At 38.9% G+C, this 10710-nt stretch overlaps 1 protein-coding gene across 8 annotated transcripts in view; it reads left to right on the forward strand.

Moving 5' to 3' along the window:
• The window catches only part of MBNL2 (muscleblind like splicing regulator 2), a 158182-nt gene that overhangs the window by 19742 nt on the left and 127730 nt on the right, over positions 1-10710 (forward strand). The window lies entirely within an intron of this gene.

The raw sequence follows: 10710 nt of genomic DNA on the forward strand, positions 1-10710 counted from the left end.
GGGTGGGGGGGGGGGGCACCTATGCATTGTTTAAAAGCTTGGAATGATCGGGACTTGTGGGGTTTTTTTCCCTCCTTTGTGTTGCCTGATTGACAGTTTGAGTACAGTTGAGCTTGGATTTGTGGGGATGCTACTGTAAGTGGCATGTATCATGGAGTCCTTTCTATTGACGTCATCTCTGAAAGCAGTGCCCACAGAAGGCAAAGTGCAGGCCCAAGTAGGGCTCCACGCTGGACATGGGGCCCAGCGATGTGCTCCCGTGAAGGAGCGTCCATCGTGCTCTCTCCCCCGCCTCTGCCTCAACCCCCAGAGCTATGGTATGCTTCAGGCGTCCTCCCTCCGTCCTCCCCCAGGTGACTGTCTGCGGCAGCGGCCAGTGGCAGGCGTGCGCGGTGAATGTAGGAAAGAAAGCCCTCCAGAAAGTGCACTGTGCTTCTTGAACATCTCAGGTTCCGCTGCGGTTTAGGTAGATGGATTTTCAGTTGACTCTGGAGGATGAAAACTTGGGGTCCTTAAATCATGTTCTGGTGAGGCACAACAGCAACAAGATCAACTCCAAGGACATAAGGACTAGAGTAGAGGGGGGCACCATGGGCCGGGAGGGTGAGCGGCTCTCAAGGCAGTGGAGATGCTCCAGACAACAGCAAGCAAGGAAAGGGGCGAAGGGTGTCACAATCTCCTTCTAATTAGCATGTGCCTTCTAATTAGCGGCTTCTGAGGCTTATCAAGTCTCATCTGTAAACTAAAACTAATAGGCAGTTAGGGCTTTTTTTGTTTTCTTGGTTTTTGTGTTTTTTGTGGTTTTTTTTGGTTTTTTGGGGGTTTTTTTTGCTTTTTTCCTCCCTACCCTTCAAGGGAAAAACACATGAATTAAGATTTAATTTGCCAGCAAACAGCATAATATGTACGCACGGAAGCAAAACTGTGTTATTCAGCATGGCTACGGCTGGATATTTAGGGAGATTTTTTATCCTCCAGCATAGATCTTGTTTTGTTATCATTCATCAGAAGCAGCAAGAAAAAAAAAGGGGGGGGTAGAGTGCAAACTTCTCTGAAGATCCCTGCCTGTTCTCTTTACATCTCTGTCTCCCACAGCATCAAAAAGGCAGGAAAGAGAACCACACCCTTCTCTTGGCCACAGCGTGGATAGTATTTTGCCCTCCCCGCTGGCTAAAATGACGAAATAAAAATACAATTCATCTCACATGACATCGGATCATGGCGGTTTCAAAATTCCTCATAGTTTAAAGGCTGATTTACAGGATTAGGTCATAGAAATGCCTGTAAAATTCCAATGTGATTATTTAGTTCTGTTCAGTTTGTTTCAAATATTACCACACGCCCCAAGGAAAACCCCACTCGTGAAGATCTTTGTAATGAATTGAAGTTTGCCTGCGTGACTTTTTTTTTTTCAGCTCTCCTGAGTAAACATGGCTGTAATTTCGAAAGGATTACAGCCTTTGAGGGATACACAGGGAAAAGGGCACCAGTGCCCAATAGTACTGCCAAACTGAACATGATCAGGAAAGCTAAGAAAAATCTGGAAACTAATAGAGACAAGTCAACTTATATTCAGGATGGTCCCACGAACCCTTGAAGTTCACTGAGAACCATGAAACTTTGGCTTTTTCATGTATTAACAGCCCTTTTGTGCCATTGTTTTACAATGTAGACCAGCTGATAATGTGCCTTGTTCCTCATTGACTTTGCGATCTCATTCTTTGCCACAAATATAATGGCCTGTTTGTTTTGCTGCTGATGCACACTGGCCAAAGAATCAGACGTTTGTTTCACGGGTGCTTGTTTTGAAGAAATCAGTTCTGGGTACATCTTTACACTGCCTATAAAAACAGAGGCTCATCTGCGTGAAAGATACCCCAGGTCTGCACTGGGGTGGGCGTCCATGTATCCACTACTATAGAAAATGAAATTGAAATATAATAAGACTTCATTTCAATGTAATTACTAAAGAGCCCGAATTATAGGCTATGCATAAAGATGTACACTTTTATTAATTATACCAACATACAGCAATTTGTACCGGCCAAGAGTATTTCTCATAATGGCTCTTAAGAATTTCTTATTAATGAAGAGATAAGAATGATTTATAAGTAGTTTTACAGGTATTTATATCTAAATGAATGGTAATGAAATGCCTGGGAAGTTTGGTCTCATAAGTAGGGTAAATAATCCCATTAGAATGACGCTAAGACTATTAATTTTTTCAGCAAGCGCACACCCCTTCTGCCCCCCTTTTTTCATAAGTAATTCAAAGGTAACCTTTAGCCTAGTCTGGGGGTGGTTTCAACTCACAAGGGAACTCTGATCAGTTGGTGGTGGCTGCCTGCCTGGAAACTTGTTTTGAGAAATCTTCCAGTGCCAAGTCTAGATTCATAGGGAGAAAGTGCTAGGATTGATTAGTCATGCCTGCTGTGGACAGGCAAGGTGGGAAGAGGGGAACTGAGGGCTATCCATTTGCTACCCTTGGCTGGAGCCTTCAAAAGTGCTGCCCAGATGGCATTGTCACAAAGCCACCTCCAGAACGCACTGCAAACTGATAGTAACTTCAGTTACTACCAATGCAGTTGGTAGGTACCTTCAAAATCCACAGGTGAAGGTTCTTTCTACAAGAATGGTAGCCGTTGAAGTATCTTAACCCGCCTGAACCCTGAGTAAGAAAAGTAAGTTGAATTTACGAGTATAGCTATAGAAATGCATTTTTACTCTTCCTAAGTTTGAAGAACAGAATTATTTACAACCCTTCTTTCTGGGTGTGATATTTGGGGAAAGGGAGTAGGGGGGCTGTTCCACGGGGATGAGCCCTTCGAAATGGCATTTTGATATTTCAAGCGTAGTTGTTGCATTTTTTGGAAAGAAGGTGAATACGTGCTTATTTCCCTTCATTAAAACAAATCTGAAACTCAGGGCCAGGTCCACAGGACAGGCTGATTTTCTTTCATTTCTAAGTTTAATAACAAATAACACACAGGACACAGGAAGGGAACCAGCTCTCTTAAAGCACCCACTGTGTTCTAGGCACCTTGACAACCATTTTCAAAATGTTAAAAAATATATATATTTAATGCTCCCAACTTCCCTGAGAGATACAGAATATTGTCCCATTTTCGAGATCAGAAAAATGAGGTTTAGGCAGGTTAGCTGTTAGGTCAATATGGAGCTTAAATTGGAACCCGCTTCTAAAGCAGGCTGAAATGTCTGTGTGAAGTTCAGAATTTAAACATAAGCCACTTGTGCCAACTTTTAAACAGGACTTTTGCAGTGACACTTTAAATATTGACAAGTAATTCTAGAACTTTAGCATTTTGAGAGTCCTCAGTAAATATTGGCTACTACTATTTCTCTCCCTCTCTCTCTCCCCCTCTTCTCCCGTGTGCGCATATACATACATAGGTGTGTGTGTGTGTGTGTGTGTGTGTATAGTGAATGTCTGTGGAACTTCAAATGTTTATTGCAAACCACTTTGCCTTTTTATTTCAAGAAAAAGTGAATGGCTACTTTTTATGTTAGAGAATTATCTAAACCTAGAAAGGGTAACTTTTTATAGGAGGGTAAAGACTACAAAGTATGCAATAAAATCAGCAGTGTGTGTAAGAAACTAGAATATCATCCGACATTTCATACAGTTTGTAAATTGTAGTTCTAATCCAGAGGAAGTCTGCTTTTAGTTAAACTCTGTGAATAAACCCCTGTTTCTAAAATTCTCCATCTCTCTTTTGGTGGGAGGGGGCAGTATGGGGTTGGCGCTAGAGAGAAACTTCTTTTATTTTTTTTCTTTTTTCTCTGAGAAGGCTTTTTATTAATTTCTTTTCCTGAATTTTTGACCCTGTAAAGAAAAAGAGAGCTATTGTACCAAACCACACAACAGGACAGGCTCCCCCAGAAGGGAGTTTTCCTTCCTGCTGAAGGACACAGATAGCAGCTTTATGAGCTGGTTACAGTCAGCTTTATCGCAAAGCCAGTAGATTTTCTTAATATACTTATTGCTGTTCTGTAAATAGCACGGGGGCAATCATGAATCTGAATCACTTATGGGGTCAAAATGAGACAGATACTGGTAATCTTGGGGAGAAGTGTTAAGTAGACTCAGTAATGAAACTAGTAATTGGAATTCTTTCTAATTGTGCGGGCTGTTAGTCTCCAAACTAATCCTTTGAGTGCCTGTTGTCTTCCTCTGAAATTCACTGAGACACTGTGTGCGGGAAGCACTTTATTCACTATGTAAGATGCTCCATAAATGCCAGCTGATAATATTAATGATAATAACTGTATTAAAATTTTAATTAAGACATGAAGAGAGCTCTAAGATTGCCCACCATATTTCTTGAAAAAGAGAATTCATTAAAAACTGCAGTGTGCTTTATTTGTTTCTTTATGGTCCAGAATATTTGGAGGAACAGCACCGGAATCCTGGCTGTATGTGAATCACTAAAAGCCATCAGAGAACAGGCTGAGACTTTTTTGTCTTTAAAATGGTATGGTACCCTGAGTTTTAAAATTCTGAATTGTCTTTTGATTCCCTTTGAAAGAGGGACAGGCGAAAGAGGTATTTCCTAAGGTCTAGCAGAGCTTTTAATTCTAGAAGAATGTTCCTGTAGTTCTTCTCAGAGCTCTTTGGGAAAGCATGATTTCTCTCCTGTCTCTCTTGCCTCTTGGCTGAAGTTAATGATATGATCTGGGACACTACTGTGTGGATTCAGATGTAAAGCGTCGAGGTTATTGAGGCAGTGGTATTCTTGGTTATGTGAAAACTGTTTAGAACTCTAGATGCTTTTAGTTCATTCATTAGTCAGACAGCTAAAAAAAAAAAAGCAGAGTGGTTGGAAGATTAATAATGTCACTTACTCTATTTTAATCACATTTTGGTTCGGTGGTATTGTTTTTATTTTAGACACTTCATAAGCAGTTAATATTTGAATCTGCAGACCAATTGCTCTACCTGTGATTTTTACCCCAAAACATACGTGTGCCCAAATTTTGAAAACATTTAGTCTGCATCAAAGCAGTTAAGGCAAATCCTTCATTATACTTTTTAAAAGTTTTTTTTTAATTTTTACTTTTTAAATTTAAATTTTAATATTTATTTATTTATTTGAGAGAGAGAGAGAGCTCACACACGCACTAGTTGGGGAGGGGCAGAGGGAGAGAGTCTTTTTTTTTTTTCCAACATTTATTTATTTTTGGGGGGACAGAGAGAGACAGAGCATGAACGGGGGAGGGGCAGAGAGAGAGAGGGAGACACAGAATCGGAAACAGGCTCCAAGCTCTGAGCCATCAGCCCAGAGCCTGACGCGGAGCTCGAACTCACGGACCGCGAGATGGTGACCTGGCTAAAGTCGGACGCTTAACCGGCTGCGCCACCCAGGCGCCCCGAGAGAGAGAGTCTTAAGCAGGCTCCATACTCAGTGCAGAGACGGACGGGGCTCAATCTCACAGCCATGAGATCGTGACCTGGGCCAAAATCAGGAGTCAGACACTTAACCAACTGACCTACCTTCAGGCGCCCCGCCTTCATTATACTTTTTAAGCCTAAAATGATTTGTCATCAGACAATCTCATTCTTGTTCAGTGTTTGATGTTGCACTGGAAACAGTGTTTCTTGGCAAATATCCTCCCCGCCATTTATTAGTAGTCCTGGATTTAACATGTAATTATTTTCATATTGCATAACAATTTACTTTTCGTAGTATTTCACAGACGTGTTTGAAGCTCTTCTACATGGTTGAATAGCTTAGTTGATTAAAGCAAGAGACCATGATTATGGGTTGCTGATACCATGGACTTATGCTCCATTCCAGACCTTAGCCAACCCTTCTAGAAATATGTGCTCTGAGTCCCCAAGGGGGTCAAACCATACCATGATATCTTCAACCACGTAACATACAAAAAGAAATTCCATGTTCACTGTTGCTGGTAAGAATAATAAAATCCAGATAGTGGATTTTTTTTTCCTGAGAATCTCCCCTTTTATTCTGAAACCCTACAAAATCAAAGGAGGGGAAGAGAAGGTGGAGTTGTATCTGAAATGTAATGTTAAAACTGTCTCATTTGGTGCCTTAGTGGTTAATTTTACACTAGTTATGTTTTATTATTAGATGTAATAATAAGGAGTTATAATTTAACATTTTTATGCCAAGTTCTATGAAAAGTGTTATGCAAATTTTACTATATTAGGAAGCTACAATTTGCAAGCCATTGTCACTCTGTTCATTCTTTTATTTAATCTCTTTCCTTAAAAGTTGGCCAGCCCCCTACCACAACCTACTCACTGTGAGCTTGAATTATTCAAATTAACATCAAGTTGTTTAAATATTAAACTGCATTTTACTTGTGACTTACTTTTCAGCAACATTATTATAATTTCTGCTGAGCAGTTTGGACAACAGACTATGATACGCAATCTGCTTATTGTATCAACTAAGTGGGCAAGGGTCCTGTCAATGAAAGTGTGTCCAGACTCAGCAAAATAATGTGATTTCCCTAGTTGGTTACTTGCTTGCCTTCTAGGATGTTCAGTCTGGAAATTATATCCACTTTATAAATATCTCTTGATCTTCATAGCATTTGACCTATTATTCAGTTTTAAACGAGACAATGACATGTTTGCAAGCATAAAAGCCCACAAGGCATTTTTAGAATTTTTTGCAATTTTTTTGTTTTATTTTCTGATGATAGTTGCTTCCTGAAGAAAAGATATACAGTATTCAATATCACATGGTAAGCATTTGGATCTGACATTCTACATTGTTAGAAGAGCTGCTTAATATCTAATAATATGAATGTACAATAGTTTGTTTTAGCATTTCCTGTCACTTTACATTGGTTCTAATTTTTTATTTTTATAAATTATACTGCGGTTAACATCCTGATATGTAAATATTTAATCCCATGACTGATTCCTTTAGGATAAATCCCTCAAAATGAGATCTCTATGAACTATATATTTTTTCATCCTTTGAATGTTGGAGAATACTTTTCACTTTCATGTAGGAAATATATGATAGAGTATATTATTTAGAGTAACAATTTCCCTCAAAATTCTATAGACATTTTTCTATTGGCTTTTAATGTTTTGTACTGCAGAAGAGAAGCTGATCAATTTATTTGTAGTTAACTCTTTTTGGGACAGAGGGGCTAAATCATTTTAGAAACTTCCCCTTGTCTTGGTGATTACTAGAATATTCTAAGTTCACAGAGCTTTTCATTGGCTTTGCCTAGGACACGGAAATCTCTTCTTTCTTGGCTCCCTTTGAACTCCAGAAATTTTCTAGTCCATATTTTTTAATTATGCTGTTTCATTTGTTCCTTTGTTTTTATCTCTCCAGTGACATGAATCATTCTTAGTTTAGATTTTTGTTTTCTGGCCTCCAGATCTGTAAGCAGCTCTCTGATCATTTCTTTTTCCTTTTTCTCTTCGTTTTAGAAATATGTCTCAAGTGTATTCTTCACCTCACTGATTCCATTTTTGTACACTGACAGTGCTCTTTATTGTATAACATTAAGGTTTTAATTTTGCTACTGAAATGTTGGTTTCCTCACATTCCTTTCTTGTGCCATCCAACCGCCATTTTTATCTGTGGCTGTTTCAGTCCCGTTTCAGTTCAGTTAGCATTTTTTCCTTCCCTGTTTCAGTTTATGAAGAAAGGATGGGCTTCCCTGGGTTTTATTGAAAACACAAAGCAAGATGCTATCTTAACATTTTCTTCTTTTTCTTTTATGATAGACCTTAAGCTCTCCATCTTGACATTTTTTTTTTTTTTGATTTGCAAACTCTTTCTGTAGTATGACTGGTGTCATATTGGATCTTTGTTGCATATTTAAGTTTTTGTTGGTCTTTTTACTCGTTCATCCATCTTGAATGGAAAGAGGTCTGTCCAGGCCTGGTTCTTTTTATTCAAGACAGGGAACAGAAACCTTTTTATAGCTCCCCACTTGCCACCTGACTGTCAGTAGAACCGTCTTCTCAGATGGCAGGCAGAGGGTTCTTGGGTGTAGATTGAGTTCAGTGGTATGGTATACAGGGGTGTAGCGAGGAGGGAGTTCGGGCCGTGGGGTACCCGGCAGGGATGTGTCATCTTGGCTTCGGTTTCTTGCCCTAGGGATTACTACTCTCTACCCACTCTTCCTCTGCTTGGCCTTCATGCCAAGTTTCCGACTCAGCCAAGCCTCCTTACTGTTGTTATTCCCATGGTACAAGGGAGACAAACCCACTGAGCTGCTGGATTTCAAGTTAGTGTGGCTACTCAGCAAAATGTTGGATTTTTCTGTAAACTAGGAGCAGTAGAGACTTCAAACCATGTAACTGATACCATTTCCCTATTTCTAACACTCTTCAAGTTTCCTTTTTCTGTATGTTGATCAACCTTTAGTTATTGCACTGGGGATTTGGCGGGGGGGGGGGGGGGGGGTAATTAAATAGCTACATGTGCTCAAGTTGACAGTGTACCAAGAAGTCAGAAGTTTTTAGCTAAAATGTATCAAAGCCATTAAAAATAGATTGACCTTTTGTTGGTTGCATTGTTTTTTATTCTCAGAAAGACTTAGATGCCTGTTATCAAAGATTGACCTATATATTCTTTTGCCCTTTTGTGGATTATCTTTTTAATCAAATCAACATGCAATTTATTTTGGTGAATAGTACAAGTTGAGTTAATAAACCCAATCTATCCTCTCTTTTTTCCCCAATTTTCCTAAATAGTACCTCCTGAATGAGACATGCTTTCTCCACCTGTGGTACTTATTATCTTGGATCCTGAATTCTTGGGTACACTAACATCCCTTTCAAGATGCGTTTAGTCAGTTGCATTGATTTGGCTATCTATTCTTCAGCAGTAACAAACTGTTTTAATTGTTTTTTATTGACACTACATGCATCCATCTACTAAGGCCGATCCCATATATTATGATTCTGGCTTCATCTATTTCTTTTTCTAGAAAAATCTCAAAATCATTAAGTTCTTTCCATATTTATAAAAACCTTCTCCAACAAGAACAACAAAAAAATTCTTTTTGAGACTTTAGTAGAACTGTCTTGAACCTGGGGCCCCTGGTTGGCTTAGTCATTTGAGCGGCCGACTTCGGCTCAGGTCATGATCTCATGGCCCGTGGATTCGAGCCCCGTATCGGGCTCTGTGCTGACAACTCAGAGCCTGGAGCCTGCTTCGGATTCTGTGTCTCCCTCTTTCTCTGCCCTTCCCCCCACTTGTGCTCTCTCTCTCTCTCTCTCTCTCTCTTTCTCTCAGTAATAAATAAACATTAAAAAAAGCTGTCTTGAATCTATAAATTAATTTGTAAGAACTAACATCTTTAAATGGTAAGAATGCTAATCCAGAAATATCTCTCAATTAAAAAAATAATGCTTTGTGTCTCCAAGTAAAATTTGTTAATTTTTTGTCTGTCCAAAACATTTTCAGTTAGCATTATTCCCAATTGTTTTATGTTTTATGTAGCTATTATGAATGATACATTTTCTACTATGTATTCTACCTGATTATTGCTAGAAAGCAAGAAAACTCGGTTCCATTTAATTTTATTTATTTTCCTCATTTCTGGCAGCTTACGGAGTTCGCTTTTTCCTTGTGAGACTCACATTTAATTCTCTTGAATTTTCTGGGTATATAATCATATCAAATCAAGATAATGACAACATTTTCTCCTCTTTCGTAACCATATATTTCTGTTACATATTAACGTATTGACCTGCACTATGTCTTGACTTAAAAAAATTTTTTTTGAAGAGCTGATTTTCTGAAAATTTTCAAAAATAAATGGTTAGTGACAGAGGTTTCTCTATATTTTATATCCTGCTATGAATGCAAGTTCCCTAGGGAATTTTAAACTAATTATAGCAACCAGCACTAGATATTTCATCTTGCTAACTGAAATCTAAGACACTTAAGTATCTCATAAATATTAGTTTTACGATATTAAAAAATGCAGGGTAGTCCATTTAGACTGATTGCACATAAGTTTCCTGCCTCGTAGAAAATATCACTCTGGTATATAAATTTAAAATAAAGAGAGCCAGCTATTTTCTTTTGCTTTGTCTCATCCATCCGTCCATCCATCCATTTATCTACTCAACAAATATTTATTGAACCTTGTGCTCAAAGCAAAAGAATGGAAAAGTCTAGTCCCAACCCTACAGACTCTCAGCTGACACTTAACTAGGGATGCATAGTTCTGCTCACATAACTGCACCCCAAAATGTTCATGGCTTGATTAAATGATATTGAGTGAATACTTATATACTTAAGTTCTTATTACACTAATTATATGCTTCGGAGTTAAAACTTGATTCTCCGGAAAACAAACACTTGTGACATGTGAGTAAAACCAAATATCACTTGTGGATCCTGTTCATTCATTATCAGAAGGCTTCTCTTTTTGCCTGTCTGTCCCGTTCTTTTATCTTCTCACTTGAGGAAAGTCTGCAGCTATACAGGGGAATGTGGGAAAAGTAAATGCGTTTCAAGTTTACTGGTTTGCACATGCATCAAAGAAAAAAAAAATCTTTGAGGGGCACCTGAGTGGCTCAGTTTGTTAAGTGTGTGACTTCAGCTCAGGTCACGATCACACAGTTCGTGGGTTCGAGCCCCGTGTTGGGCTCTGTGCTGACAGCTCAGAGCCTGGAACCTGCTTCGGATTCTATGTCATTAAAAAACAAAACAAAACAAAACAAAAAAACACAAT

This window comes from Acinonyx jubatus, chromosome A1, assembly GCF_027475565.1.
Source record: "Acinonyx jubatus isolate Ajub_Pintada_27869175 chromosome A1, VMU_Ajub_asm_v1.0, whole genome shotgun sequence".
Taxonomy (NCBI): Eukaryota; Metazoa; Chordata; class Mammalia; order Carnivora; family Felidae; genus Acinonyx; species Acinonyx jubatus.